Here is a 7,753-nt window from a genome sequence, read left to right on the forward strand (position 1 = left end):
TTTTTTCACAAATTCTGTGTTGTGTATTTTCTGGTAATCAAATGAACATGCAGAACATTCGTATTTAAATCGTCTTTTTGCAGTTTAATATTCACAGACACAGTCTATATATATATGTACTGACCTGTTTCTTATGTATTCATCAAAAATAAGACAAATTCCATGAAATTCCGCATTATATAGTAAATTTCGTTTTTATGACTGGATTCCGCGATTCCGTCCGTGTTTTCTGCATCGCGGAAATCATAGGGCCCTACTAGCAAACGAATATGATAAGCTCAATGTGAGAGTAAAAGACAGGGACATTGTTTATTTACTTAGCATTGAGTCTCTCCAACTAGGTGAGAACGTAGCGTTAAATCACGATTCAACAGACTCAAGCCACCACCGCACTGCCGTCTATTGGACTGCAGAAAGGTACTAACTTTTCAATCTGCTACGTTACTGACTGTACTGACAAACTATGCTGACACCGTGTCTGTGCCGTAACAGAACGCAACAAAGCGACCATTGAAAATCATTTGAACTTTGTGTCAGCACGTCATAAATAGAACGAGGCATCAGTTTAATGCATCCAGTGTAGACAACATCACTGATTATAATGGGTTCTATTCTACACCGAACGCGAGCGGCAATAGAATTTCTATTCTATTTTGTCGCGCCGCGCGATGTGACCGATGTGATAAGCATGAGTTCTGGGCCGCGGCGCGGCCGGTATAAACACCAGCATTGACTGAGTGGCCGCGATCAGCTCCGGTGGCCGTAACACAGGTTTTAATGCGCCGCAGACGCGTGCCGTGATGCGCATATCAGCTCTCTAACGTCACTGAATCTGCTGTTAAAAATTAACCATCCATTCATCATATCATCATGCAAAACTAAGCATTAGAATCATTGTAATGTGACGATCAAATATAGGTGCAGGTGGGTGGCGGGCGGATAATTTGAAGCAGCGGACTCGGGTGAAGTTTGAGCTCAGCCGTGCATCTCTACACTACACTGACCAGTAGCAAACAATGGAGCGTGCTTTGTTGGACAAACAAAGTAATTACACCATTCAGAAGCATTTAATCTGCGTTATATGTTCTGTAAAAAAAAAAAAGTTCATATCAGAGGCATATTCGCCGATACGATATATCTGCGACAGGCTCATATCGGCAAAACGATATATCAGTCGGGCTCTACTATCAACTGTACCATATCTATGGTATATTTTCAAAATTGCAACACATTGTAATGAGGAAATGTTGCAAAGGCTGAATATACAGAAAAGGCAATAGCTGGGTTTCCATCCATGTATTTGTAAGCAAATTTTGGGGTAGCAAATATAAAATGCTGAGCAGGAATACCAACATAACATGCAAAATACATTTCCAAAATGCTCACAAAAAAAGCACACACTCTCGCTTATTCCATAAGACGAGAATAAACTACGATGGAAGCATGTTTACCAAATAAAAGAAATTCAGTGGTTTCATAAGTGGCTCTACAACTTCCGTTTCCATTCATATTTTGCACCAATTTCTCCAGAAGAGACCACTTTGTTTTCTTTAACATGTAGGCTGCATCCAAAATTGCATACCTCTCTACTATATGGATGGCGAAAAACTGTTTGAGAAGTAGGGGAATAAGTAGGTCCGAATTCACATTACACATAAAAGAGTAAGTAAAATGTACCTGGATGAACTTCCAGCGAGATTCTGAAGTGTGCATATGATGGACACTTTACTATCCCATGAGGCCACAGGAGAGGATTTGTGAATGACACCGAAGTGATGCAACGCCTACTTTTTTAGAAGTCACAAAGTATTTACTTATTCAAAATAAGTACCTAATCAAGAGAGTATGTGATTTCAGAGGCAGCCATTGGGAAGAAACTTTGCTGTTTTTGCTAATTGTTTTTGCAGTATTGTGATTTTTCTAAACTTGGATGCATGCACAGCAACTGACAGAGCACCATAATATTGCCTTTGGTACTGTATGCTGGCACTTAATAGTTTGATGCAGTTTTTGAATTAGTATTATAAGAGCTGGATATAACAGTTGGGGCAGGGGTCAAAAATATTAAACCTTAAAATGGGTCATGGAGCAAAAAATTCAGTTTTTATTGAGTCTCTCTGGCCCCGTCTTGGTCTCATTTTCTGTTTCTCCTGTTCTTAATTAGCTTGTGGTAAGTATGTGTGGAATCTGGAGAGGGGAGAAGGCCGTCCATGGGCCCTGTCAGCTGGACCTGCTTTGTTTTGCTTGCATCCTTTTTCCAGTATTTGCCAGAATCTCAACAAATTTCTCTGACCGTTCCTGCTCCCAACCACCTCTCGCCTGATTTTCAGCTGTTTAGTCTGTGGCTGGTTTTCCCAGCCGTGGTGCTGGCACTGAGGCTGTTGCTCATGGAGGGGCTTACAGTACAAGAGATCCAGAGGCTTACAGCACAAATCCCCCCTAGGGTTCCCAATGCTCTTGAGTGACTAGACTAAACGGTTCCTGTCAGCTCCGGGGTAGACATGAAAAATTGTTATAGATGGAGGAAAAGACAGCATTTTATCACTAGGTCATGAACTGGTAAAAAGCCCATGTTACATCATACATAAACAGATCTTACACCATCTGTGTAAGTTGTGGTCCATGCAGTGTTTTCAAGTTAAAGTTGTGACAAAAAGACACATTGACACTGGAGAGGTGTGAAGGATTTTCTCAACACAGGAAAAGCACAAAAAGCAGACTGACTCTCAGTTCTGTACCATGCTGGTATTACCTTCATTAATCTACTCTAAACAAAGCTACTCTGGTATCTGAGTCCCTTCTTCATGAGGCACTTTCTAAACTGACTGATTTGGTAGTTAATTTGAGTGTTTTCAATAATCAATTTCTAATTATGAAATGTTATCTAGTGTTGGGAAATCATAAAATGTAGACCAGTGTTCCTGTAGAAATGTTAACAGATGTGTGTGCAAATGTTTTATTCATGTATAACAGTGATTTCCAACCAGCTTCTGGGGTTTACTTGGCATTGGAAATATTTCAGTTATGTGAATCACTTGTGGTCAACCGATATTGCTTTTTCCATGGTAGACACTAATATCTAGAAAGTAGACTGGCCATGACAATACAATGCTAATATACACACACACCACTTAGAAGTTTAGGGTCAGTAAGATTTTATTCATTTTGAAGAAATTAATACTCATGATACAAATACAAATGGTTTCTCTTTCAAATAATTTTGAATGTCCCATTTATCAAAAACTAACAGAACACATTTGATTTCTGAAGGATCATGTGACATTTATGACTGGATTAATGGCTGCTGAAAATTTAGCTTTGCCATAACAGAAATAAACTACATTTGAAAATATATTAATATAAAAAAACAGTCAAACATTTAATAATATTTCACAATAGTATTACTATTTTTAGTGTATTTTTGATCAAATAAATGCAGCCATGGTGTGTCTTTAAACACTAAAAATCTTACTGACAATAAACTTGTGAATGGTAATGTATAATACAATGCAAATAAGCTGTACACACACAGAACATTTTGAACAACTGTCAGTAGAACAGCTGTCAGGAGCATGGTTTATATATAGAACTAAAAATATATTAATGTTTTTTATTTAGTTCTAGTTAGAATAAATGTGATTTTCAATTTTTTTTTACAATGACATTATGATAGCATCATGTGATGCCATGAACACATTTCAGGATTGTCAAAGACGTTTTCATTTAGGCATACTGATGGGGCTGTGGGGTCTATAAGACAAAAAAGGTTGGGAAACACTGACCTATAGCACTCCCTACTGTAAAACACTAACACACAGGAACATTGTATATTATCTTCTGTAGAGCTGAATCGCATCTTGCAACATTGATACTGTCATCCAACTGAACTGAATCACCATAAAACCTACTCGAGCTGAATAACAACATTGCTGGCTTCTGTAGAGACTGTTTTTAGATTAATTACTTGTGTCAAAATAGATGAACTTTACATTGTTATCTAACTGAACCAACACTGACCTAACATAAGCTAAATAATAACACTATTGTCTTTTAGAGCTGCTTTACAGCAAAATCTGAATTGTCTCCATAGCAGACTTTCCATAATTGATTCTATCTTCCTGTTTATTACTGTGAAGCTCCTTTGAAACAATCTGCACTGTATAAAGTGCTATAGAAAAAAAAGGTGACTTATCTTGACTTGATATATGAGCATGAAGACCTCCATTTAGGTCCATGGCAAATAATGGTTGTTGTTTACATGATTTCCAGTACTAGTGAATAATTTAACTGCTATGCGATTTACATATTTAGTGCACATTTTATGAATGACAAGAGGCGACGGGATACCATGGGCATGTCAGTTTCATCAGTCAAGTCAGTCATACACCCAAAACACAATATCAAAACCTGTATGCTTAACACACCTTGAAACTTTGCACACATTCAAGCATGTTTATGTATTTACAAACTGAACCCTAAGTTTAAATACTCACCTGAACTTAACGCAGGTGAAAGAGGGCTCTTCACAGAATCACTTTCTGTCCTGTCTTCAGGAGCTCGATGTATATCGTGAAGACAAACGTAACAGTTAATGTAATGTGACTGTCCACAGATATCCAGGCTGCTGCCATTGCTAAAGAGCTTCCAGGTGAGCGGACCCATGAGGGTCTCCCATATCACCCATCAAACGTATTCCTCAGACCATTCAAGAGAAGAGACCTCTTAACACACACACACACACACACACACACACACACACACACACACACACACACACACATGTATAATTTCCAGTTTATGCTGACAGAAAGTAGCAATCTAGTGACTACGAAGATATTGACGTTTCGTCAATATAGTTATAGCTTTGTGTAGACAGCATAATGACTATTGCATGGAGAGTTCAAAGTAAATCTGAATAATAAACTTCACGTCCAAAAGGTTTAGAATGTATAAAAATCACACAAATGGTGCAGATATAAGCGAGCTGCTTACACAGACTGCATTCGTAATAGCAGACCGGAGGAAAAGAAGGGATTTCCGTAATTTTGATGGCTTCTTTTCCTGCCAGGTTTGCATATTATCCCTCTCCGTCGATGTCTGGCCAGCTCACTGCACAAACCTACAGTTTTCACTTTTCTATTGAAAGGCGAATCGGTAACAGTCCGTTTGTGTCAATGAATCCCGTGCGTAACAACTCTGTAAAGCCAAATAAACAAGAAAACGAGCCCTCAGCTCGATGCATGGACAGTCTCCGCATTATTGTGCGGCAAATGATTATGAATGAAGGCATGTGACTGTGAAAGCAGCCTTCATGTATCCACTTTACCGAAGTAAAAGCGAAAAACGTACGAGGAAAACTGCACAGGAGTCGCACTGTCGAGGATCTGCCCAAAAGAGCGTGCGCCTTGCTTGAACAAATTCCTCTTTCCGTTGATGACGGCTAAACTCAGCGAAAGTTAAAACGCGTAAAAAGTGCGAGAAATGCGCTCCCAGACGGACGCACGAGCGGATGTAGTGATGTTAGGCAGGAGAGGAGCTCTTGAGGCGACATTAGTCCAGGCGTTCTCGTAATGTTGTTGATGATAAGCAGCAGATGCTAGAATGAACCTTTAGCGCAGCGAGTTTCCTGACAGCCAAAAAGCAGTTCGTCACCGGAACCCAAAAGCTCGCTTCCTTCAAAACCAGCCCAAAGTTCGGCATGTTAATGCCCCTGCACGGATGAAATCGCGCTCAGGATTTTTTCATCGTCGTCGGTGAGAAACAATGCATCGCATAGCGTCTATAATTTCCGTGACATGTTCAAGATGACAACTGTGTGGCAAGCACACGGAGTTTGTGTACGCTCGGGGGCGCGCTGTTCCTCTCTTTGGGTCAAAGAGACGCTTGGTGACGTGACGCGCACACATTTTTGACGTAGCAGTCAGAAGTGAGCTGCCATATAGGTGAGATTCCCAGGCTTTGTCCAAATACCCCACTTGCAGTCTTTGCACTTGACCACTTGATTACTTAAATGACGTATTTCCTGTATTTGGCCGAAGTCTTCAAGTGGATGTGAAGACCACAAGTGTGTGTCGAACTTTTCATTACCTTATGGAACACACTTATAGTGTTGTAAAAATGCAACTGTTTACACAGCTTTATTTTAATTTTAATTTGACATACTTTGCATTTTAAAATCAACTTCTAAATGTCTGTTCAGTAGTCCCTATAACATGACATAATTTTAATTTGTGGTGCTTCTAATTAAATGATAAAAAGCAGTTGCAAATGTTGTACAAAATAAATATCACCACTACTCATCTTTGCACCAATAAAAGTAAAAACACAGTTTTTCTTCAAGTGGCCAAGACCGCAAGTGTGGGTATTTGGACAAGGGGCCAGATCCATCTCTGTGTTTAGGGTACTTATTCTATTAGAGATAAAAAATGTACCAACTTGTTTATAATCAGCATTTTCATTAATAGACTTTACCCAAATCGACTCAGACGTCTCCATATTTTCAAAGAGTTTTGATTCAAAGGAATTAAAAGACATAAGAATGAGCTACCTCTCTTTTCCAATTTTCCCAAAAGCAAAAGTGAAGTGACATGTGGCCAAGTATGGTGACCCATACTCGGAATTAGTGCTCTGCATTTAACCAACCATTAGGCCACGACTTCCTTTGAACTTCCCTTAAAAGAGCTTCAATTTAAAATTATGAATGATATATATCCATCGAAAGAATTCCTTAGATCAAAATTTGATATTGAGGAAAACTCTTTGTCAGTTTTGCGAAAGTGAGATTGAAACCACAAAGCACATTTTCTTCAACTGTATCCATTCAAAGCTGTTTTGGTCTCACTTGAATAGCAGAATGTCCTGTTTATATTCATGTTAATCGTCTTTAACCAGTTAAAGGCACAATATGTAAGATTTTTTTATTTAAATTTCCAAAAACCACTAAAACAGTGTTATATATTTTGCTGACTTGTGTACTTACATTATCCCAAATGTTTCGACTCTCTGTTTATTTTGAATACTCGCCCTCTAGCGGCGAAAATTACATATTGTGCCTTTAAGTTTGGAGTACTTAAAAAAAAGATTGTATGCAACACTACTTGCTTTCTTTGTTGTGATACATTTTTTATTCATAAGTGTAGATTTTCTTTTACTCACTTCATAAATGAACTTACAAGAAACTAGTAAACATAATAAGGCTATTACATTAGCTAATTTTTTCAACGAGTCTAGTGACTCATAGTATCTTAAAACCCCTTCTGCAAAATTATGTACATTCATTATTATTTTTATTTATTTTTTGGTCACTATTGGATCTAACCCCAACATGGAAATTGGATATACGCCCTGCGAGCTAAAGGCTCTAAAGGTCTCTTTTTAAAGAAGACACTTGGCAGATTATTGTAGAAGTAATAAAGTTACTTTACTTAACTAATAAAAAAGTTATAAAGATTATATAACAAAAAAGTTATGGAAGTTTAAGTTTATGAAAATTTTAAAATATTTCAATTTTATATCAAATATATATTTTACAAAACATGTTTTACTCTAAAACTGCTAGAAAATCAAAACCAAAATTCTGAACAAGTTATGTTCCAAATTTGAGGTTGATATCTCAAAAAATTAGCTTTCAGTGAGATTTTGTTTGGGTGTAGTACCAAGCTTTTCAACTAGATGACCATCAAAACCCATTAGTAACCATTTAAAGTCTGCGTGAACCGGAAGTTGCTGCCGACTTTATTTCAGTGTAGTGACG

At 38.0% G+C, this 7,753-nt stretch overlaps 1 protein-coding gene across 2 annotated transcripts in view; it reads right to left on the reverse strand.

Moving 5' to 3' along the window:
* LOC107658467 (mitogen-activated protein kinase kinase kinase 3-like) overlaps positions 1-4,727 on the reverse strand; it is a 37,814-nt gene extending 33,087 nt beyond the window's left edge. For both annotated transcript variants that reach the window (XM_016447027.1, XM_016447028.1), the window contains exon 1: positions 4,494-4,727. The gene's annotated coding sequence lies outside the window, so the exon portion shown is untranslated. The remainder of the gene's footprint in view (positions 1-4,493) is intronic.
* Positions 4,728-7,753: the final 3,026 nt, after the last annotated feature.

This window comes from Sinocyclocheilus anshuiensis, unplaced genomic scaffold (assembly GCF_001515605.1).
Source record: "Sinocyclocheilus anshuiensis isolate Anshui unplaced genomic scaffold, SAMN03320099.WGS_v1.1 scaffold371, whole genome shotgun sequence".
Taxonomy (NCBI): domain Eukaryota; kingdom Metazoa; phylum Chordata; class Actinopteri; order Cypriniformes; family Cyprinidae; genus Sinocyclocheilus; species Sinocyclocheilus anshuiensis.